Here is a 22,831-nt window from a genome sequence, read left to right as displayed (position 1 = left end):
TGCTGTTGCTGGCCGATGTGCAGTCGCGCGAGCTGCCGGGCTTCCTCAGCACGCTCTGCGAATTCTTCGGCGTCAGTTGCCAACTCGTTTTCGTCTTGACACGGTAGCATAGAGTCTAGCATGGTCTGCACTTCGCGGCCGTAGAGAAGCCGAAATGGCGTGAATCGCGTGGTCTCTTGCACGGCGGTATTATACGCGAAGGTCACGTAAGGTAAGATCCGGTCCCATGTTTTGTGCTGTACGTCGATGTACATTGAGATCATGTCTGCGAGGGTCTTATTCAGTCGCTCGGTAAGTCCGTTGGTTTGCGGGTGGTACGCAGTTGTTCTTCGGTGTCTGGTGTTGCTCAGTTTGAAAACTTCGTCCGTAAGCTGCGCCGTGAATGCCATCCCTCTGTCCGTTATTACACTGGAAGGAGCACCGTGTCGTAACACGATGTGGCGCATGAAAAATTGTGCTACCTCAGAAGCCGTGGCTCGTGGGATCGCCTGGGTTTCAGCGTAGCGTGTCAAATAGTCGGTCGCGACGATCACCCATTTGTTGCTGTCCGCAGACAGGGGAAATGGCCCGAGAATGTCCATGCCGATTTGGTCGAATGGCGTGCAAGGTGCTTCAATGGGCTGAAGCAAACCAGCTGGTTTAACAGATGGTTGCTTTCGGCGCTGACATTCCCGACAGCTCTTCACGTACTTCTTGACGCTTGCCGAAAGTCCTGGCCAATAGTACCTCTCACTCACTCTGGCAAGTGTTCGTGAGTAGCCCAGATGACCGGATGTGGGTTCGTCATGGCAAGCGAAGAGGACGTCGTCTCGCATGTCTCGAGGAACCACCAGGAGGTAGGCACGGTTGTTCGAACGAGCGTTCTTCTTGTACAGCACACCATCTCGAAGGCAGAACGACGGCAACGAGCGGAATAAATGACGTGGTATGATTGTGTCCTGGCCCTCTAAATGATCGATGATCGGACGAATCTCTGCGTCATCCCGCTGCCGTTTACTCAAGTCTGATGAGCTAATGGCGCCCAGGAAACTTTCGTCTTCCGCTGCTTCCTGACTGACGACATGAAGGGGCGCGCGTGACAGTGTGTCAGCGTCTTCATGCTTACGGCCGGACTTATGGACGATGGTGACGTCAAATTCCTGCAGCCGCAAGCTCCACCGTGCTAGCCGTCCTGAAGGGTCGCGCAGGCTTGCCAACTAGCAGAGGGCGTGGTGGTCCGTCACTATCTTGAAGGGACGACCATAAAGGTACGGGCGGAACTTGGTGATTGCCCACACGACTGCGAGGCACTCTTTCTCCGTAGTGGAATAATTCGCCTCAGCACGCGATAGAGAGCGGCTGGCGTAGGCTATCACTCTTTCGATGTCTTCTTGACGCTGAACGAGCACTGCACCGAGCCCAATGTTACTAGCGTCGGTATGGACCTCCGTGTCAGCATCATCGTCGAAATGAGCGAGAACGGGCGCTGATTGCATGCGCTGTCGCAGCTCATCAAAAGCTGCTTGTTGCTCGTTTTCCCAGACAAACGGTGTGTCGTCCCTTGTGAGACGAGTCAGAGGTTCTGCTATCTGTGAAAAGCCATGAATGAATCGGCGATAGTAGGCGCACAAACCAAGGAAGCGCCGGACGGCTTTCTTATCGACAGGAGCTGGTAATTCGGCAACAGCGGCAAGCTTGTCCGTATCGGGACGGATTCCTTCGGCGCTAACTACATGTCCAAGAAACTTTAGTTCTTTATAGCCGAAGTGGCACTTCTGTGGCTTTAGTTTGAGGTCCGCCGATCGGATAGCCTCCAGCACGCTGCGCAGGCGCTGAAGGTGCTGCTCGAACGTGGCAGAGAAGACAACCACATCGTCAAGGTAGACAAGACAAGTCTGCCACTTCAGCCCTGTGAGGACAGTGTCCATCATTCGCTGGAAAGTCGCCGGCGCTGAACACAAGCCGAAAGGGAGTACTCGAAATTGGTATAGGCCGTCTGGAGTCACGAAGGCTGTCTTTTCGCGGTCTCGCTGATCTACCTCGATTTGCCAGTACCCGCTTTTGAGATCGAGAGAAGTGAAATAATGGGCACGACGAAGTCTATCTAGCGAATCGTCGATACGCGGTAGCGGGTACACATCCTTTTTGGTCACGTTGTTAAGCTTTCGGTAATCGACGCAGAAGCGTAGCGACCCGTCCTTCTTTTTGACAAGCACGACTGGAGATGACCACGGGCTGTTGGATGGTTCGATAACGCCATCGTCAAGCATCTCGCGAACTTGCGTACGTATCGCTTCACGTTCTTTAGCCGAGACGCGGTAGGGGTACTGGTGTATTGGGCGTGCGTCCTCGTACGTGATGATCCTGTGTTGAGTGATGGACGTCTGGCGGATCTTCGAGCAACTTGCCAAGCAAGACCTGTACTCGAACAAGAGCGCTCGCAGCGCAGTCTGGTTATCGGTGGACAGATCAGGATTGATGTCAATGTTGCTCATTGATGTGTCTGCGTTATCCACTACTTCTGACGTGAGACAGTTGGTTACGTTTGCTACTTCGTGGGCAAACGCTATCGAAGTGCCACGGAAAAGGTGTCGATGCTCGTTGCTAAAGTTGGTAACGAGCAATTCAGATCGGCCGTCACGAACGTGTATTACACTTCTCGCTACACATATGCCTTCCTGCAGGAGGTGTTCTAAATTTGTCTCGGCCACCACATCGCCATCGCTCAAACCACAGCATGTTACGTCGACTAGAACACTGGCTCGGGGAGGAAGCGTCACGCTCTGTTCAGAAATACGGAGTAGGTTGACACGCATTCCGTCATCCTGCACGTTGATTGCTCGCTGGGCTGAGAACGTGACGCGGCGCTCTTGCAGATCAATGATAGCTCCATTTTCCTGTAGAAAATCAACTCCCAGAATGACGTCACGGGAGCATTCACGTAGAACAAGGCAGCTTGCTACGAATGTGTACCCTTGAATCTGTACTCTAGTTGTGCAGGCACCCAGTGGAGTAACGACATGGCCACCAGCTGTCCGAATCTGCGAGTTATGCCATGGTGTGATTACTTTCTTCTGCTGCGTTGTCAGTTTCCCGCTCAGTATGGAATAGTCTGCGCCGGTGTCCACTAACGCATTAACTACACAACCATCAATTGTTACTGCAATGTCGAGTGAAAGCCGGCTATCCTTTGCAGCAGCAGGTGATGTCGGACCAGTTTCTGTACAGTTCTGCGTCAATAGGAGGTCTTCAGTGCTTCGACGTTCAGCGACCCCGCCCCCAGAGGTCGCTTCGGCTAGTTTTCCCGGCGGGGGCTGGGAGATCGTGCGGTAGAATACCGCTGGGGCGTTGATGAAAATCGCCTCGGTGATGGCGAGCGCGACTGGCGCCCGGCAGACGGTGGTGCATGCTGCTGGGAGAGGTAGTTTTGGATGTCGCGTGGTCTCTGACCGTAACGGGGTGGCGGCGAGTACGCAGAGAAGCCGCGAAGCCCAAGACGGCGATATGGGCACTGGCGGTACAAGTGATCAGCTTCTCCGCAGTGAAAGCACAGAGGCCGGCGATCAGGTGTGCGCCAAACATCAGACTTTCGAGGAGACGTGCGCCGATCGTCGATGTACTGAACTGGTTGCACTGAACGATGGGCGACAGAAGCACCAGGGACAAAGGGCAGGGGCGGTGGCGTGTACGTGCCTTCGTAGTACGGTATGTGCTGCGCTGACTGTAGTGAAACAGCAGGAACAGGATGGACGAATAATGGCGGCGTTGCAGAAGGGCGTTTCAAGGCTTCCGCGTAGGTTGTCTCACGGCGGTATTCAGCAGGAGCTGGCACAGCTGTATCATGAGGCAAGGTGTCCCGGAGGGCCTGGTGCAGCTCATCCTTGATCACTGTTGCAATAGAGGTGACTGTAGGATGAGGTGTTACACCAGCCTTTTGTAACTCTTCACGTACTATATCACGGATGAGTTCACGTAGACAGTCGTTGTTGGTTCTAGTGGCGGTGAAAATGTCGGCAGTAGACATGCCACTGACTTGCCTGTCGTATTGGTTGGATCGCTGCTGCAGCATTTTTTCCATTGTCACGGCCTCGGACAAGAACTCCGCGACCGTCTTCGGAGGACTTCGCACGAGGCCGGCAAAAAGCTGGTCCTTGACACCGCGTATCAAGTGACGCAACTTCTTGTCCTCAGTCATTCTTGAATCGGCCCGTCGGAAGAGGCGCGTCATGTCTTCGACGTACGCGGTCACAGTTTCGTTTGGCGACTGGACGCGGGCAAGAATAGCTCGTTCAGCTCTTTCTTAGCGGTCAGTGCTGGCATATGTCTGCAGAAGTCTACGAGAGAATTCGGGCCACGTCGTCAGCTGCTCCTCCCGATTTTGATACCACGTGCGAGCCCCGTCTTCGAGATAGAAGTAGACACGACCCAGTTTCGCCGCGTCGTCCCACTGATTCAAGTTGGCTACGCGCTCGAAGTCCGCCAACCAGTCCTCAACGTCTTCGCGCTCCGTACCATGGAACGTCGGCGGTGCCCGTGGGCTTTCCAACGTAAAGCGGTTCGGCGACGTGCTTCCCGTGCCGGTTGCCAAGGTTTGTACCGAAGTGCTGGTCATGTTTGTTGACGTGGTGGGAGCAGTATCGTTGACTTCCGGAGGCAATCCCCTGATTCGGCGGCTGGTCCGATGCACGGGAGTGTTGACTGGCACTGGACTCGTATTACGGCTTCCTGGGGGGGTCTGCAGCATCCGTGAGGCTACCCAGCACCTTCCACCAGTTTGTCACGATGAGTCACAAGTACTGGGGGATTTATTGAACGACCGGGTAGCTAGCTCTAGGACCATGCGTCAGTCGTGGCTGGCTCTCGAGCAGACAAGAAAGCACGCGATCATCTTTTTCCTCCAGATTGAGAGCCGCTCTTGCTGTCGACCCACTACGTGCTGGTGGCAATATCATATGGGGTACTGTTGTCACTTTGTATTTGCAAATAGCAGATGCCATGTGCATCAAGGGGGAAATCTTTTTTGATCGTGCACTGGAGCACGTCCCAATGAAAGACAGCATCTCAGCAGTCAAGGAATACATGCTCAATTGTATCCTCCTTTCTGCTTATTATGCAATGCGTGCCCCAAGGAACGTAAAACCCCTTTGCAGCCATCCAGGTTTTGACGGTCAGCGTACCGGTATGTAATTTAAAAAAGTAATTTTTAGCACCTGGCGGTATTTTCATCGCCTTGACGCGCTTTAGTACAGTGTGGCAATGGCATACAATGTGAAGGGACAGATACAAAGGCACTGGTAAAAATACATCACATAGTCATTGTATAACTTCTTACGTCGGACTTGACTCAAGTATTCAAGTGAAAACCGCACTGACAGAAACCTACAAGAAAGTACAACTTCGCGGAGAAAGCCATAAACACCACCAGGTACGCTGCAGGTTGAAACAACCATGTTAGGCAAGTGTTGCCCCAGGCGAAGTTGACAGACAGTGCGAAGGAATGGGCTGTCGACGTCTCTGAAGAAACAAAATCAATTGACTACCTGTCTGAAAAACAAATGCGACAAGCCCAGTCCTCCATTTTGCACTCGAAGGAATGAATTGGTCCGACTTGATCTTTCCCTAGACGATTGCCACACGAAGACAGCAAACACACGGTGAAACTTTTGGATGTTTACCCTTGAAGAATGTAAGACTTGTAAGATATACCTAATCTTACTAAGAATATGTTGCAAATTGCGGCTTTAGAAAACACAGACCAATTTTAGCCATTCCACTTGTTCACTCTTTCCTGCAGGTTATCCACTTGGCTCCTCCAGTACGAATCGCTGTCTTTGTAGCATTCGAGGGGGCACCCAAGTATTTCACCGGTGTCTTAACAAATCTTATGCTGGCAAAACTATCTGGGGTTTCTGCCCAGTCACCGTGCCAAAGGCCAAGGCATTTTCTCCAGTTTACAGCACTGCCACTTGCAGCACAGAAGTTAGTAACGCATTTGACAGCATCTGCTCTGCTGTCAGAGTCCGCGCAAAAATTGGCAATATCGTCCACATAAGCCAACAGACGGACTTCAACCTCGTGCAGGTTAAACTTACGGACACAGTCATTTTCTATGACACTCAAACAGAAGGACTCTGTGTACAAACAAAACAATAGTAGTGAGAGAGGACAACCGTGACGGACCGAACGCTTGACTGGGATGCGCTTCCCCACCACCTTGTTAACGATTAGCCGCGTTGAGCAGTCTCGGTACGTCATGGCAACCCCCTCTGATAATTTTCCCTAAATTCACATAATCTAGGATGCACAGCAGAATTTCATGAGGCACCCTGTCGAAAGCCTTCTCGAGGTCGATTTGCAGCATTGCCACTCGCGCACCAATAGCGTCGCAACATTCGAAGATGCTCCGAGCTGCGTGTATATTAGTGAGGATAGTTCGACCTTTAATTCCGCACGTCTGATGCGGCCCCACAAGCTCCGTAATGACTGTTTTCAATCTTTTAGCTAGGATTTTCATGAATATCTTGTAATCTCCATTAGTGAGGCAGATTGGGCGGTAAGAAGTTACTCTGCGCAGTGCAACGGGGTCTTCCGATTTTGGTATGAGAACAGTGTGTGATGATGAAAAGGACGGGGGTGATATTTTCAGCTCGAACGCCTCATTATAAACGTCGGCTAAGACTGGTGTTATTCTAACTTGGAACACTTATAAAAGGCGGAAGTTAGACCATCAGGGCCAGGCAATTTCCCCGGATGCATACTTTCAATAGCACTGTTAACTTTCTCTTTCGAAATGGGTTCCTCCAATATTTCTTTTGTATTATTGTCATGCTTTGAAAAAACGTTTTTTCATTCCATTCCATTGTCATGCTTTGGCATCAGCGTTGAAAAATATTTTTTAAAGCGATCGACATCAACTGAGCTGGTGGCGAATAAACCATTGAAGTGCTCAAAGAAAGCACGCTCGATAACATCTGTAACATCGCTGACTTCACCATCGTGTTCAATTTCTGTTATCTGATTACGTCACGCATGCCACTTTTCTGAGCCCAACGCCCTTTTTGACGGTGCTTCTGTCATTATCAGTCGCTCGGCTCTTGCCCGAACCATAGCACCGCGGTATTTTTCGACATCGAAGAGCTAAATTTTACATTTCAATGCACGAATATCTTCAATAAACATGCCGGGCATTCTACATTCTTCGAGGAGCACTTTTTCCAGGTTTCTGCGCATGTGCTTTTCTTCAGCTCCTTTTTCTCTGTTTATAGCGCTCGAGTGCTCCAAAGCCTACAATTTAACGACCTGCTTCAAGTTCTCTCATTTTTCTCTAAACGTCTTTTAACTGCGAACCTTCATTTCTTCAACTTCCGTCAATACTTCCTCCATAAATTTTTCATCACTAAGCAGATTCACATTCCATTTCCATAGTTGCCACTCGAAGGCCCTTTTCGTTTCTTTCGTGCTAGCTACTACAAATCTAACCAAGCAGTGGTCACTAAACGAAACGGCGTTAACACGGTATGCCTTGCAAATTGGTACCAATTCAACACTCACGTACGCCCTATCTAGTCGGGCGTGGCTGGCTGCCTGAAAGTGGGTGTACTGCATAGTCCGGCCACCACCGAGACATTCAGCCACATCCTCCAAACCATGTTCTCTTACTGTATCGCTTAAGACAGCGGTACTTCCATCCCTGTAATGTCGTTCGCTAGTTTTGTCTTTGGCTGAAAGGACGCAGTTGAAATCGCCAATAATGATAAGAAGCCTATTACATTTGGTATACTGCTTTAGTTGTTCGAAAAATATGCGTCTTTCGTGAGTGACAGTCGGTGCGTACAAGCATATTACGCGCCATTCCAAACCCGAAAACAAAAGATCACAAACAAAGAGCCGACCAGACGAACATGACGTTAGGGCTTCTATTTTAGCACCCAGACTCTGTCTGACGAACAACACGCAGCCGGAAGAAGTCCCTATGGCATGGCTAACTATAGCAGAGTACCGCGGCAAGAATTGGCGCTCCATGCCCCCAGTTTCATTGTCGCCATGGACTTTAGTCTCTTGGACTGCCAGTATGTCAAGGTCGAGTTCACTTACTAGTCGATAAAGCTGACATTGTTTTCTCCGTGAGGCCAGGCCACGCACATTTAAAGTGGCCACAGGGATTGAATTTTCGATTCGCACCATTGTAAGGCTACTAAAAACCCAGGAGCATGGCGTTTACCTTACAACAGCAATTTTCTGCTGAACGCCTTGTCCCAGTACAGTCCTTAAGGTGGCGAAGGCGGCGTTTCCGCCGTCTTGCGCTCCGTCGAAATATTTGGCCGTGGCCGAATGAGAGGCCGCCGAGCGGGAGTCGTTATGGCGGGTGGTTCGTCCAGCGAGGCAGCAGTGGTGCCCTTGTCTTTTTTTCCCTTCGTCACGGGGACGCTTCACCGTCACAGTGCCACTGTCGCTTTCAACCCCAGTCATTGGTTCCGCCTCGGAGGGGGTCTCGTCTGCGAAGCCAAGGAACCTGTCGCTGGTGCTGCTTGCATCCACCTTTTCACTGCTTTCTCCTACGCCTTCGTATGGAAGCCCGGCGTCAGGCTTACCTAGTGCTTCACCAACGCCCTCTTCTTGACAGCATGACGATCCATCTTCCACAGCAGAGTTTGGGTTAACTCCTGCTGTTTCTTCCGAGTCTGCTCCAGTGCGGTCACTTTCCTGCGCTGGTCCGGTCACACTGGCATATGTCTTCGCGCAGTCGTCGTCTTCGTGGCCGAAGCGGCGACAACGACTGCAGCGGGGAACTCGGCAGTCGCGACGTATGTGACCGGTACTCTCGCACCGTAGGCACAACGGTGCACGGCCCGGAACGACAACGAGAGTCAACTCTCCGGCAATCTTGAGCTGGTGCGGAATGTCATCCACCTTGACGTCGGAGTGCAGCTTTAGTCCCACAGACCGCGTCGTTTAGCCCTTTTCAGTGATGCCCGGTGCTCGCCACTTCTCCCGCTTCACTTCGAATACTTTCCCAAAGTGAGTCAAGGCAACACGCACGTCTTCATCGGTCACGCCGTGCAGCAACCAGTGAAGCTTCAAGCGAACCTCGTGGTTAGTTGGGTCAATGAGCAAACATGGGCGATCTTTTACCTTCACATCGACGGCTGAGAGCAACTTCCGAGCAGCCTCAGCACTCGTCAGTGTCACAGACCATACGTTGTTCATTTGATACCCCTCCAATGCCAAAACGTTGTCGAGCGCACCAAGCTTGGCCAAAGTGTCCCGGTAATCTTCGACGCGGTAAGGCCGGGCTATCGGATCACCATGCATGAAAACGGTGTTTGACACGATACGTCCGGAAGGCAGATTGGGCAGAATCACCTGATAATCGTCGGCACTAGGCGCAAAAACCTTGTTACCGCGGCCCCTTCGGGCCGCTGAAACCGCTCCTTCGGGGCCGAACATTCCGTGACCGTATCGCTGGAAAGCCGGAAGTGGAATGATTACTGCGCTACCGAGGCGGACTGGCGTCACAGGGAAACGCAACCGGTATCATTAGTTCCCACAAATTAAAGGTCGAAAAAATAAGAAAACCGAGCAACAGTCATTCATTACTGCTCCAGACAGTGCACCCCTCACGACCCAATTAAACTCTCATAAGAAAAAAAAACTGCACCGCCATTGGGCCGGGTGAGGATTGAGCTCACGACCTTCAGATGATGAGACTGACGCGAGGCCTACTGCGCTACCGAGGCGGACAGGTGTCACTGGGAAACACAACCGGTAACATTAGTTCCCACAAATTAAAGGTCAGAAAAGTAAGAAAACTCAGCAACAGTCATTCACTACTGCTCCAGACAGCGCACCCTTCACGACCTAATTAAACTTTCATAAGCAAACAAAACAACTACACCGCCTTTGCCCCGGGTGAGGATGGAACTCACGACCTTCAGATTATGAGACCGACGCGCTGCCTACTGCGCTACCGAGGCAGACAGGAGTCACTGGCAAACGCAACCGGTATCATTAGTTCCCACAAATTAAAGGTGGAAAAAGTAAGAAAACCGAGCAACAGTCATTCATTACTGCTCCAGACAGTGCACCCCTCACGGCCTAATTAAACTCTCATAAGCAAACAAAAAGTCTGCACCGCCTTTGCCCCGGGTGTGGATTGAACTCAAGACCTTCAGATCATGAGACTGACGCGCTGCCTACTGCGCTACCGAGGCGGACAGGAGTCACTGGCAAACGCAACCGGTATCATTAGTTCCCACAAATTAAAGGTGGAAAAAGTAAGAAAACCGAGCAACAGTCATTCATTACTGCTCCAGACAGTGCACCCCTCACGACCTAATTAAACTCTCATAAGCAAACAATAAATCTGCACCGCCTAGGCTCCGGGTGTGGATTGAACTCACGACCTTCAGATTATGAGACTGACGCGCTGCCTACTGCGCTACCGAGGCAGACAGGAGTCACTGGCAAACGCAACCGGTATCATTAGTTCCCACAAATTAAAGGTGGAAAAAGTAAGAAAACCGAGCAACAGTCATTCATTACTGCTCCAGACAGTGCACCCCTCACGACCTAATTAAACTCTCATAAGCAAACAAAAAATCTGCACCGCCTTTGCCCCGGGTGTGGATTGAACTCGCGACCTTCAGATTATGAGACTGACGCGCTGCCTACTGCGCTATCAAGGCTTTTTTTTTCTTTATTGCCTGCTTAGACGTACACACAGAAACACAAATACAGTCAGGGATCACAAGTAATATTGCAATGCACATAAGACATAGATACATAAATGGGCATGGGTAAAAGGAGACACCAAACTTTGGCTGGCGTGTAACGGCTAAAATCGTCTCATGTTCATGAGTGGCTCGATCCTCGATACCCATTCAGGTATCGGATCTAAAGATTTATGTGCTTCCAGGAACCTGCCCACTGATTCGCGGAAGTACTCTTGTGCCGATCTTGCAGCTATATCTACATGTCGTGCGGCCATGCAGGCCTTCCATATGCAGTGCAAACCCAGTAGCATAACAGCATCAAACGGGACACCTTCTTCGTTGTCCACAGTTAGGTAACGAATTCCTTGTGGGTCTAAAGGGAGGTCTTTCTTTAGCGTTCTTTGTAATATATCCCAGAAGAACACGCCTTCCCAGCATTCTAAGAAGACGTGCTCAAAGGTTTCGGGCTTTCTGCATAAAAAACAATGCACTCTCATGGTACATACATTCCTTTTTCCTGTAGCTTTGTTTTTACCTCTAGTGTCCCAGTGTGCAATCTGAAGAAAAGGGACTTGGCTCCTGGAGCTGCATACATATGTTTGACAAGCTTCAGGACATCACTTCCAGACTTGGCACTATATATTGTGCGATACAAAGGCACGGGGAGTAGTATATCCACAAGATCTTTGTATAGCTTCCTTCGTTTCACTCCCGCCAGATATTCGCATGAGAATCGAGCACGCAAGAACTTATAAGCCATCCCAACCTCCTTCAAAAAACCGAAAACCCCGCCTTCAATACGTTCGGTGGATACCACAAAGTCCGGCACAAGTTTGCAAAGTCTGAGCTGTAATACAGTGCGCAAAAAGGGGTCCTTCACATCCCTAAGGAAGCAGAACCGGTTCACTATTTGCCTCAGGAATAAGTGCGACAGGCTAAGACTTCCATCACGTACACGTCGGAACAAGTTGGTGCGGCTCGTCCTCTCCCAACTCGATCCCCAAACAAAAACAGCCAGAATTCTGTGGAGCTTTTGTATGTTGATGCGTGAGCAGTGCAAAACACTCAACACATACCAAAGTTTAGTAATGAAAAACACATTACACACCGTGGTACGTGCAAACATAGACAATTCCGAGCCTTTTGTCCTCTCAGTCCTTCCACGCATTTCCGCAACTTGGTTCTGCCAGTATGGTTCACTGTCCCGGTAAAACTCTAAAGGAACATCTAGGTATTTCGTGGGAGTGGAAATCCATTGAATGTTGGCAAAGGAACTGGGTTTCATTGTTCATGCTCCATGCCAGATTTCGAGGCTCTTGCCCCAGTTAACTGCACTGCCACTAGTAACACAATAACGCTTCACAATTTCCACAGTTTTCCTGATACTGGCGTGGTCCCCACAAAACACCGCGATGTCGTCCGCATAAGCGAGTAGTTTTACCTCCACTTGCTGCATTTTAAAGCCATTGATACAGTTAGCCCGTATAACGGTGAGGCAGAAGGGCTCAATATATAAAGCGAAAAGTAACGGCGATAGTGGGCACCCCTGGCGCACCGACCGCTGCACTTCGATAAGCTCTCCTACTGACTTATTTATTATCAACCTTGTCGTGCAACCCCTGTACGCCATTGCGACACCTTCCATGATAACAGATCCTACGTTCACGTACTCCAGAATGGCAAATAGTATGTCGTGCGGTACCCGGTCGAACGCCTTTTCCAGATCCAACTGGAGCATTGCGACCTTCTTGCACAATACGTCACAACACTCTAGTATGCTTCTCGCCGTATGAATGTTCGTGAAAATGGTTCGTTCCTTGTTACCGCACGTCTGGTGTAGTCCAACTATATCTTTCACTACTGTTTGCAGTCGTTTAGCCAACACTTTCATGAATATCTTATAGTCGACGTTCGCTAAGCTGATAGGGCGATATGCTGTTACCCACTTTAATGTGTCGCGATCATCTGTTTTCGGGATAAGAACTGTGTGTGTGGACAGGAATGAAGGTGGTAGTCGTTTGCGCTCATATGCATCGTCTAAAATGGCAGCCAGTATAGGGGCTACTTCGTACTTGAACGCCTTATAAAAATCGGCTCCTAGCCCGTCGGGCCCGGGAGATTTCGCACGTTTCAAATCGTCTATCGCCACCGCAATCTCATCTGCCGTAATACGGCGCTCTAACATTTCCTTTGAGCTATCGTCAATCTTTGGCATTAAAGGCATGAATTCCGTCTCGAAACCTTCCGCGTCCACCGGGCAACGCGCGAACAGCTTTCTGTAGAACGCTGTGAACACGTGTTCGATGCCGCTCTGTTCAGATAAGATAACACCGTCTTGTTCTACTTCGTGAATCTCTTTCCGGCGGGCCCACTTTTTTTCCTTTGCGAGGGCTCTTTTAGTTGGCGCCTCGCCTGTTATCGTTGCTTCTACTCTAGCTCGCACCAACGCCCCCCGATAGCGTTCGATATCAGCCTGCTCAAGTTTTTGCTTCAGTGTGTTAATGTCGTCTTTGAACGTCCCAGGCGATAGGCTTTCTTCATAAGTTAGCATTTGCAAGCTTTGCCGCAGGTTTTCCTCATACTTATTCTTTTCGTGCTTTAAAGCGCTGGCTCGTTCAAGTGCCTTCAATTTAGCTGTTTGCTTAAATGTTTTCCATTTCTCACATATTGTTGTGTTTGTCTGGTTCTTTATCTCTTCGAGCAGGGCCAGGGCTAACACTTTCTCACAGAAAACATCATCCTCCCAATTTTTAGCATTAAGTTTCCATAATTCCCACGCAAACTTATTTCGGTTTTTCGCTTTGTTATTAACATCGAACATGACTAGACAGTGGTCACTGAATGATACCGACTGCACACGATATTCTTGCGCAAGTGCTATCAATTCAGCTGTAACGTACACTCTGTCCAGTCGGGCGTGGCTGGCTGCTTGGAAATGCGTGAAGCGCACAATGCGGTCGCACTCCAAGCAGTCTGCCACGTCCTCAAGCCCGTATTCATCAATTAATTCGCGAAGCTCAGCCGTGCTGGCGTCTCTATACGCTGTACCACTTGATTTATCACGCGCTGCCAGTACACAATTAAAGTCCCCCATCAGTACCAGGTTCCTTTCGACGTTGCAGTAATTTCTGACACTCTCGAAGAAATGTCTTCGTTCATCGAGCAAATTAGGAGCATAAAGGCATATCACTCGCCATTCAACTGAACCATAACGAAAATCACACAAAACCATGCGCCCCGCCAAGTCTGACCTCACGCCCCTCACTTCAAGGCCCGGGTGTTGGCGCACAAAAAGGACGCACCCCGCGGATTGCCCTATGGCGTGACTCACACCCGCGTAGTACATTGACATGAAAGGTAGCACCATACTTTTAGTCTCATCATCACTTCCAATTTTTGTTTCTTGTATGGCAATGATGTCTAAATTGTGTTCGATCACCAGTCTACACAACTGTCGTTGTTTTCTCCTCGCCGCAAGCCCTTGAACATTGATTGTAGCAAATCGCAAGAATTTATCGGGCAGTGCCATTGGAATAATTTATAATAGAGACCCAGAGTTTGGGCTTATGCTCCTGTCTACACATGACCTTGGGGCCCGCCACATAGGTCGGGGCTTACACAGCTTACTGCTACGTGACCGGTGTCGGTGGCGGCGGCATCGTCGTCGCCGTCAGCCTCCGATCCTGTGGGATGTTCGGCCGTGGCCGCACTGTCGGTCGACGTACAGGGGTTGCTTTTGCTGGAGGTTCACCACGACTGCTTGGGTCGGTAGATTCGCTCTCTCCCTCGGCGCCTTCGTGTGATCGCTTATTCGTCGTGGTGCCCTCCTTGGATATTGTCCATTTCCTTCACTACTTCCCTGTTGACCTCCTCTGTCACGGTACGGTGCTTTTGTCCTCCTGCGTCTGCAGTGCTTCTGAGGAATCATTTTTCACCAACAATGTATCTTCGGCTTTGAGGTTCGTAGACTTTACGTGAGCACTCTCACCTGAGATTTGCTCAGCTGGCACGTTGTCCATCTTGGCACTTTCTGCCTCCACTCTCACTGCTGCCTCTGAATCTGCTTCGTCCATTAGGAGCTCCGAAGTGTCGTCGCTTCCCACGGGCCCTGCAACACTGGCGTAGGTACGCACGCATTCCGACTCGTTGTGCCCAAAGCGATGACACAACGTGCACCGTGGTACTTTACAGTCCCGACGAATGTATCCAGTGCACTGGCAACGAAGGCATAGCGGTGCCCTTCCCGGCACCACCACAAGAGCCAGCTCACCAGCAATCCTTATTTGATGGGGTAAATCTTCTGGCTTGACTCCCGCCTTAAGTGTCATCGTCACATTTCGCGTCGTTGACGCTTTGTCAGCCACACCACTAACCTTCCACCGTTCCTTGATAATGTCCATCACTCTGCCATAGTTCCGGAAGGCCGCTCGCACGTCGTCGATTGATTGATAGATATGTGGGGTTTAACGTCCCAAAACCACTATTTGATTATGAGAGACGCCGTAGTGGAGGGCTCCGGAAATTTAGACCACCTGGGGTTCTTTAACGTGCACCCAAATCTGAGCACACGGGCCTACAACATTTCCGCCTCCATCGGAAATGCAGCCGCCGCAGCCGGGATTCGAACCCGCGCCCTGCGGGTCTGCAGCCGAGTACCTTAGCCACTAGACCACCGCGGCGGGGCGCTCGCACGTCGTCGTCCGGTACGGTAGGCAGGAGCCAGTGCAGCATCAACCTAAGCTCCTGGTTCGATGGATCGATGAGGAGGCAACGCTGGCCCTTCACTTTCACTTCCGCTTTTTCCAGCAGCCTCTTCGCACCTTCGGCACATTTGAACGTGACGGCCCAAACGTGATTCATTTGATACGCCCCCAAGGCCGTAACCTCGGAGAGCAGTTTCAAATCACTCAGCGTATCCCTGAAGTCTTCTACACGGTAGGGCCGTGCCCTCACATCCGCATGCACAAAAACAGTATTCAAAACCAGACGTCCTGAAGGCAGACTAGGCAGAAAAGCGCAATACTCGTTATCCGAGGCAGCTATCACCCTGTTTCCGCGGCCAGACACGGCCACTGATACCGCTCTAACGGAGCCCATTCCAAACGCGTCCGCTCGCTATCGCGGCCGAAAGTGAAATCCTACTGCGCTATCGAGGCGGACAGCTGTTACTGGGAAACGCAACCGAAATCATTAGTTCCCACAAATTAAAGGTAGAAAAAGTAAGAAAACCGAGAAACAGTCATTCATTACGGCTCCAGACAGCACACTCCTCACGACCTAATTAAACTCTCATAAGCAAACAAAAAACCTGCACCGTCTTTGCCCCGGGTGAGGATCGAACTCACGACCTTCAGATTATGAGACTGACGCGCTGCCTACTGCGCTACCGAGGCGGCCAGGTGTCACTGGGAAACACAGCCGGTATCAATAGTTCCCACAAGTTAAAGGTCGAAAAAGTAAGAAAACCGAGCAACAGTCATTCATTACTGCTCCAGACAGCGCACCCCTCCCGACCTAATTAAACTCTCTTAAGCAAACAAAAAACCTGCACCGTGTTTGCCCCGGGTGAGGATCGAACTCACGACCTTCAGATTATGAGACTGACGCGCTGCCTACTGTGCTACCGAGGCGGCCAGGTGTGACTGGGAAACACAGCCGGTATCAATAGTTCCCACAAGTTAAAGGTCTAAAAAGTAAGAAAACCGAGCAACAGTCATTCATTACTGCTCCAGACAGCGCACCCCTCCCGACCTAATTAAACTCTCTTAAGCAAACAAAAAAACTGCACCGCCTTTGGCCCAGGTGAGGATTGAACTCGCGACATTCAGATTATCAGACTGACGCGCTGCCTACTGCGCTACCGAGGCGGACAGGTGTAACTGGGAAACGCAACCGGGATCATTAGTTCCCACAAATTAAAGGTCGAAAAAGTAAAAAAACCGAGAAACAGTCATTCATTACGGCTCCAGACAGCACACCCCTCACGACCCAATTAAACTCTCATAAGCAAACAAAAAATCTGCACCAACTTTGCCCCAGGTGAGGATTGAATTTACGACCTTCAGGTTATGAGACTGACACGCTGCCTACGGCGCTACCAAGAAGGACAGGTGTCACTGGGAAACACAACCGGTATCAATAGTTCCCACAAGTTAAAGCTAAAAAAAGTAAGAAAACTCAGCAACAGTCATTCATTACTGCTCCAGACAGCGCACCCCTCACGACCCAATTAAACTCTCATAAGCAAACAAAACATCTGCACCGCCTTTGCCCCGGGTGAGAATTGAACTCACGACCTTCAGATTATGAGGCTGATGCGCTGCCTACTGCGCTATCAAAGCGGACAGGTGTCACTGGGGGACGCAACCGGGATCATTAGTTCCCACAAATTAAAGGTCGAAAAAGTAAGAAAACTGAGCAACAGTCATTCATTACTGCTCCAGACAGCGCACCCCTCCCGACCTAATTAAACTCTCATAAGCAAACAAAAATCTGCAGCACCTTTGCCCCGGGTGAGGATTGAACTCACGACCTTCAGATTATGAGACCGGCGCGCTGCGTACTGCACTACCGAGACGGACAGGTGTCACTAGAAACGCAACCGGTATCATTAGTTCCCACAAAAATAAAGGTAGAAAAAGTAAGAAAACTGAGCAACAGTCATTTATTACTGCTCCAGACAGTGCACCCCTCACGACCTAATTAAACTCTCATGAGCAAACAAAAAAAACTGCATCGACATAGGCCCGGGTGAGTATTGAACTCACGACATTCAGATTATCAGACTGACGCGCTGCCTACTGCGCTACCGAGGCTTTTTTTTCTTTATTGCCTGTTTTCGGCTCACGTAAACAGTACACTTATTAACAGATAATTACACAACACAATCCAAAACATTGTAAAAACCGTGGCTCAAATGATGTGACCACGCATCTGTTAAAATGTTTTTATCGTCGATAGTAATTCAACGCGCGGCAACCATTCTGGGGTGAATTCCTGCAACTTTTGTTCATCCACAAAATTTCTTATATACTCTTTGAAGTACTGTGTGGGTGCTCGTGCATCTACATCAAAGTGCATGGCTGCCATCCTGGATTTCCAAATGCTATGAAGAGCCATAAGCATTATCATATCATATGGGGTACCGTCGTCAGTTTGTATTTGCAAATAGCGGATGCCATGTGCATCAATGGGAAAATCTTTTTTGATCGTGCCCTGGAGCACGTCCCAAAGAAAGACGGCATCCCAGCAGTCAATGAATACATGCTCAATTGTCTCCTCTTTTCTGCATATTATGCAATGCGTGCCCCAAGGAACGTAAAACCCTTTTGCAGCCATCCAGGTTTTGACGGTCAGCGTACCAGTATGTAATTTAAAAAAGAAATTCTTAGCACCTGGCGATATTTTCATCGCCTTGACGCGCTTTAGTACAGTGTGGCCATGGCATACATTGTAAAGGGACCGATACAAAGGCACTGGTAAAAACACATCACATAGGTCCTTGTACAACTTTCTACGTCGGACTTGACTCAAATATTCAATTGAAAACCGCACTGACAGAAACCTACAAGAAAGTACAACTTCGCGGAGAAAGCCATAACACCACCAGGTACGCTGCAGTTTGATACAACGATGTTAGGCAAGTGTTGCCCCAGGCGAAGTTGACAGACAGTGCGAAGGAATGGGTTGTCAACGTCTCTAAAGAAACAAAAACGACTGACTACCTGTCTTAAAAACAAATGCGACAAGCCCAGTCCTCCATTTCGCACTCGAAGAAATAAATTGGTCCGACTCGATCTTTCCCTAGACAATTCCCACACAAAGACAGCGAACACACGGTGAAATTTTTAGATGTTTACCCTTGAGTAATGTAAGACTTGTAAGATATACCAAATTTTACTCACTAAGAATATGTTGCAAATTGTGGCTTTAGAAAACATAAACCAATTCCAGCCATTCCACTTGTTCACTCTTTCCCGCAGGTTATCCACTTCGCTCCTCCAGTACGAGTCGCTGTCTTTGTAGCATTCGAGGGGGGGCACCCAAGTATTTCACCGGTGTCGTAACAAACCGTATGCTGGCAAAACTGTCTGGAGTTTCTGCCCAGTCACCGTGCCAAAAGCCAAGGCATTTTCCCCAATTTACAGCGCTGCCACTTGCAGCACAGAAGTTAGTAACGCATTTGACAGCATCTGCTATGCTGTCAGAGTCCGCGCAAAAAATGGCAATATCGTCTGCATAAGCCAACAGTCGGACTTCAACCTCGTGCAGCTTAAACCCATGGACACAGTCATTCTCTATGACACTCAAACAAAAGGACTCTATGTACAAACAAAACAATAGTGGTGAGAGAGGACAACCCTGACGGACCGAACGCTTGACCGGGATGCGCTTCCCCACCACCTTGTTAACGATTAGCCGCGTTGAGCAGTCTCGGTACGACATGTCAACCCCCTCTTTGATTATTTTCCCTAAATTCACATAATCTAGGATGCACAGCAGAATTTCATGAGGCACCCTGTCAAAAGCCTTCTCGAGGTCGATTTGCAGCATTGCAACTCGCGAACCAATAGCGTCGCAACATTCGAGGATGCTCCGGGCTGCGTGTATATTCGTGAGGATACTTCGACCTTTAATGCCACACGTCTGATGCGGCCCCACGAGCTCCGTAATGACTGTTTGCAACCTTTTAGCTAGGATTTTAATGAATATCTTGTAATCTCCTTTAGTGAGGCAGATTGGGCGGTAAGAATTTACTTTGCGCAGTGCAACGGGGTCTTCCGGTTTTGGTATAAGAACAGTGTGAGATGATGAAAAGGACGGGGGTAATATTTTCAGCTCGAATGCCTCATTATAAACGTCGGCTAAGACTGGTGTTATTTCAAACTTGAAACACTTATAAAAGGCGGAAGTCAGACCATCAGGGCCAGGCGATTTCCCGGGATGCATACTTTCAATAGCACTGTTAACTTCCTCTTCCGAAATGGGTTCCTCCAATATTTCTTTTGTATCATTGTCAAGCTTTGGCATCAGCGGTAAAAAATCTTTTTTAAAGCGATCGACATCAACTGAGCTGGCGGCGAATAAACCATTGAAGTGCTCAAAGAAAGCACGCTCGATAACATCGGCGACATCGCTGACTTCACCCTCGTGTTCAATTTCTGTTATCTGATTACGTCGCGCATGCCACTTTTCCGAGCCCAACGCCCTTTTTGACGGTGCTTCTGCCGCTATCAGTCGCTCGGCTCTTGCCCGAACCATAGCACCGCGGTATCTTTCGACATCGCACCGCTCAATTTTACTTTTCAACGCGCGAATATCTTCAAGAAACATGCCGGGCATTCTACATTCTTCGAGGAACAATTTTTCCAGGTTTATGCGCATGAGCTTTTCTTCCGCTCCTTTTTCTCTGCTTATAGCGCTCGAGCGTTCCAAAGCCTTCAATTTAACGACCTGCTTGAAGTTCTCCCATTTTTCTCTAAACGTCGTTTTACTGCGAACTTTCATTTTTTCAACTTCCGTCATTACTTCCTCCATAAATTTTTCATCACTCAGCAGATTCGAATTCAATTTCCATAGTTGCCACTCGAAGGCCCATTTCGTTTCTTTCGTGCTAGCTACTACAAAGCTATCCAAGCAGTGGTCACTAAATGAAACGGCGTTAACACGGTATGCCTTGCAAAGCGGTACCAATTCAACACTCACGTACGCCCTATCTAGTCGGGCGTGGCTGGCTGCCTGAAAGTGGGTGTACTGCATAGTCCGGCCACAACCGAGACATTCAGCCACATCCTGCAAACCATGTTCTTTTACTGTATCGCTTAAGACAGCCGTACTTGCATCCCTGTAATGTCGTTCGCTAGTTTTGTCTTTGGCTGAAAGGACGCAGTTGAAATCGCCAATAATGATTAGGAGCCTATTACATATGGTATACTGCTTTAGCTGTTCGAAAAATATGCGTCTTTCGTCAGTGACAGTCGGTGCGTACAAGCATATTACGCGCCATTCCAATCCCGAAAACAAAAGATCACAAACAATGAGCCGACCAGATGGACATGACAATGAGGCTTCTACATTAGCACCCAGACTCTGTCTGACGAACAAAACGCAACCGGAAGAAGTCCCAATGGCATAGCTAACTATAGCAGAATACCGCGGCAAGAATTGGCGCACCATGCCCCCAGTTTCATCGTCGCCATGTACTTTAGTCTCTTGGACTGCCAGTATGTCAAGGTCGAGGTCACTTACTAGCTGATAAAGCTGACATTGTTTTCTCCGTGAGGCCAGGCCACGCACATTTAAAGTGGCCACACGGATCGAATTTTCTATTTGCATCATTGTAAGGCTACGAAAAACCCAGGGGCATGGCGCTTACCTTACAACTGCAATTCCTTCCTGAACGCTTTGTCCCAGTACAGTCCTTAAGGTGGCGAAGGCGGCGTTTCCGCCGTCTTGCGCTCCGTCGAAATATTTGGCCGTGGCCGAATGAGAGGCCGCCGAGCGGGAGTCGTTATGGCGGGTGGTTCATCCGGCGAGGCAGCAGTGGTGCCCTTGTCTTTTTTCCCTTCGTCACGGGGACGCTTCACCGTCACTGTGCCACTGTCGCTTTCAATCCCAGTCATCGTTTCAGCCTCGGAGGGGGTCTCGTCTGCTAAGCCAAGAAACCTGTCGCTGGTGCTGCTTGCATCCACCTTTTCACTGCTTTCTCCTACGCCTTCGTATGGAAGCCCGGTGTCGGGCTTACCTGGTGCTTCACACACGCCCTCTTCTTGACGGCATGACGACCCATCTTCCACAGCAGAGTTTGGGTTACCTCCTGCTGTTTCTTCCGTGTCTGCTTCGTCCGTGAGGTGCTCCAGTGCATCACTTTCCTGCGCTGGTCCGGTCACACTGGCATATGTCTTCGCGCAGTCGTCGTCTTCGTGACCGAAGCGGCGACAACGACTGCAGCGGGGTACTCGGCAGTCGCGACGTATGTGACCGGTACTCTTGCACCGTAGGCACAACGGTGCACGGCCCGGAACGACAACGAGAGTCAGCTCTCCGGCAATCTTGAGCTGGTGCGGAATGTCATCCACCTTGACGTCGGACTGCAGCTTTATTCCCACAGACCACGTCGTTGAGCACTTTTCTGTGATGCCCACTGCTCGCCACTTCTCCCGTTTCACTTCGAATACTTTCCCATAGGGAGCCAAGGCAACACGCACGTCTTCGTCGGTCACGCCGTGCAGCAACCAGTGAAGCTTCATGCGAACCTCGCGGTTATTTGGGCCAATGAGCAAACATGGTCGATCTTTTACCTTCACATCGATGGCGGAGAGCAACTTCCGAGCAGCCTCAGCACTCGTCAGTGTAACAGCCCATACGTGGTTCATTTGATACGCCCCCAACGCCAAAACGTCGTCGAGCGCAACAAGCTTGGCCAAAGTGTCCCTGTAATCTTCGAAGCGGCAAGGCCGGGCTCTCGGATAACCATGCATGAAAACGGTATTCGCAGCGATGCGTCCGGAAGGCAGATTGGGCAGAATCACCTGATAATCGTCGGCGCTAGACGCAAAAACCCTGTTACCGCGGCCTGTTCGGGTCGCTAAAACCACTCCGTCGGAGCCGAACATTCCGCGACAGTATCGCTCGAAAGCCGGAAGTGGAATGACTGCGCTACCGAGGTGGACAGGTGTCACTGGGAAACGCAACCGGGATCATTAGTTCCCACAAATTAAAGGTCGAAAAAGTAAGAAAACCGAGCAACAGTCATTCATCACTGCTCCAGACAGCACACCCCTCACGACCCAATTAAACTCTCATAAGCAAACAAAAAAACCTGCACCAACTTTGCCCCGGGTGAGGATTGAACTTACGACCTTCAGAGTATGAGACTGACACGCTGCCTACTGCGCTACCAAGAAGGACAGGTGTCACTGGGAAACACAACCAGTATCAATAGTTCCCACAAGTTAAAGCTAAAAAAAGTAACTCAGCAACAGTCATTCATTACTGCTCCAGACAGCGCACCCCTCACGACCCAATTAAACTCTCATAGGCAAACAAAACATCTGCACCGCCTTTGCCCCGGGTGAGAATTGAACTCACGACCTTCAGATTATGAGGCTGATGCGCTGCCTACTGCGCTATCAAAGCGG

The 22,831-nt window shown here is 49.8% G+C and overlaps 5 non-coding genes across 5 annotated transcripts; all 5 read right to left on the bottom strand.

Moving 5' to 3' along the window:
* Window positions 1-9,880: 9,880 nt before the first annotated feature.
* On the bottom strand, window positions 9,881-9,953 carry TRNAM-CAU (transfer RNA methionine (anticodon CAU)). The gene has a single exon. It is a non-coding gene; the product is annotated as a tRNA-Met (tRNA).
* Window positions 9,954-16,011: 6,058 nt separating this feature from the next.
* On the bottom strand, window positions 16,012-16,084 carry TRNAM-CAU (transfer RNA methionine (anticodon CAU)). The gene has a single exon. It is a non-coding gene; the product is annotated as a tRNA-Met (tRNA).
* A 164-nt stretch (window positions 16,085-16,248) lies between these two features.
* TRNAM-CAU (transfer RNA methionine (anticodon CAU)) lies at window positions 16,249-16,321 on the bottom strand. The gene has a single exon. It is a non-coding gene; the product is annotated as a tRNA-Met (tRNA).
* A 164-nt stretch (window positions 16,322-16,485) lies between these two features.
* On the bottom strand, window positions 16,486-16,558 carry TRNAI-GAU (transfer RNA isoleucine (anticodon GAU)). Its single transcript has one exon. It is a non-coding gene; the product is annotated as a tRNA-Ile (tRNA).
* Window positions 16,559-17,433: 875 nt separating this feature from the next.
* On the bottom strand, window positions 17,434-17,506 carry TRNAI-GAU (transfer RNA isoleucine (anticodon GAU)). Its single transcript has one exon. It is a non-coding gene; the product is annotated as a tRNA-Ile (tRNA).
* Window positions 17,507-22,831: the final 5,325 nt, after the last annotated feature.

The sequence above is a fragment of the Rhipicephalus microplus genome, chromosome 3 (assembly GCF_043290135.1).
Source record: "Rhipicephalus microplus isolate Deutch F79 chromosome 3, USDA_Rmic, whole genome shotgun sequence".
In the NCBI taxonomy this organism is placed as follows: Eukaryota; Metazoa; Arthropoda; class Arachnida; order Ixodida; family Ixodidae; genus Rhipicephalus; species Rhipicephalus microplus.
Note: the sequence above shows the minus strand (reverse complement) of the source record. Positions and strands in the feature narration are given on the sequence as shown.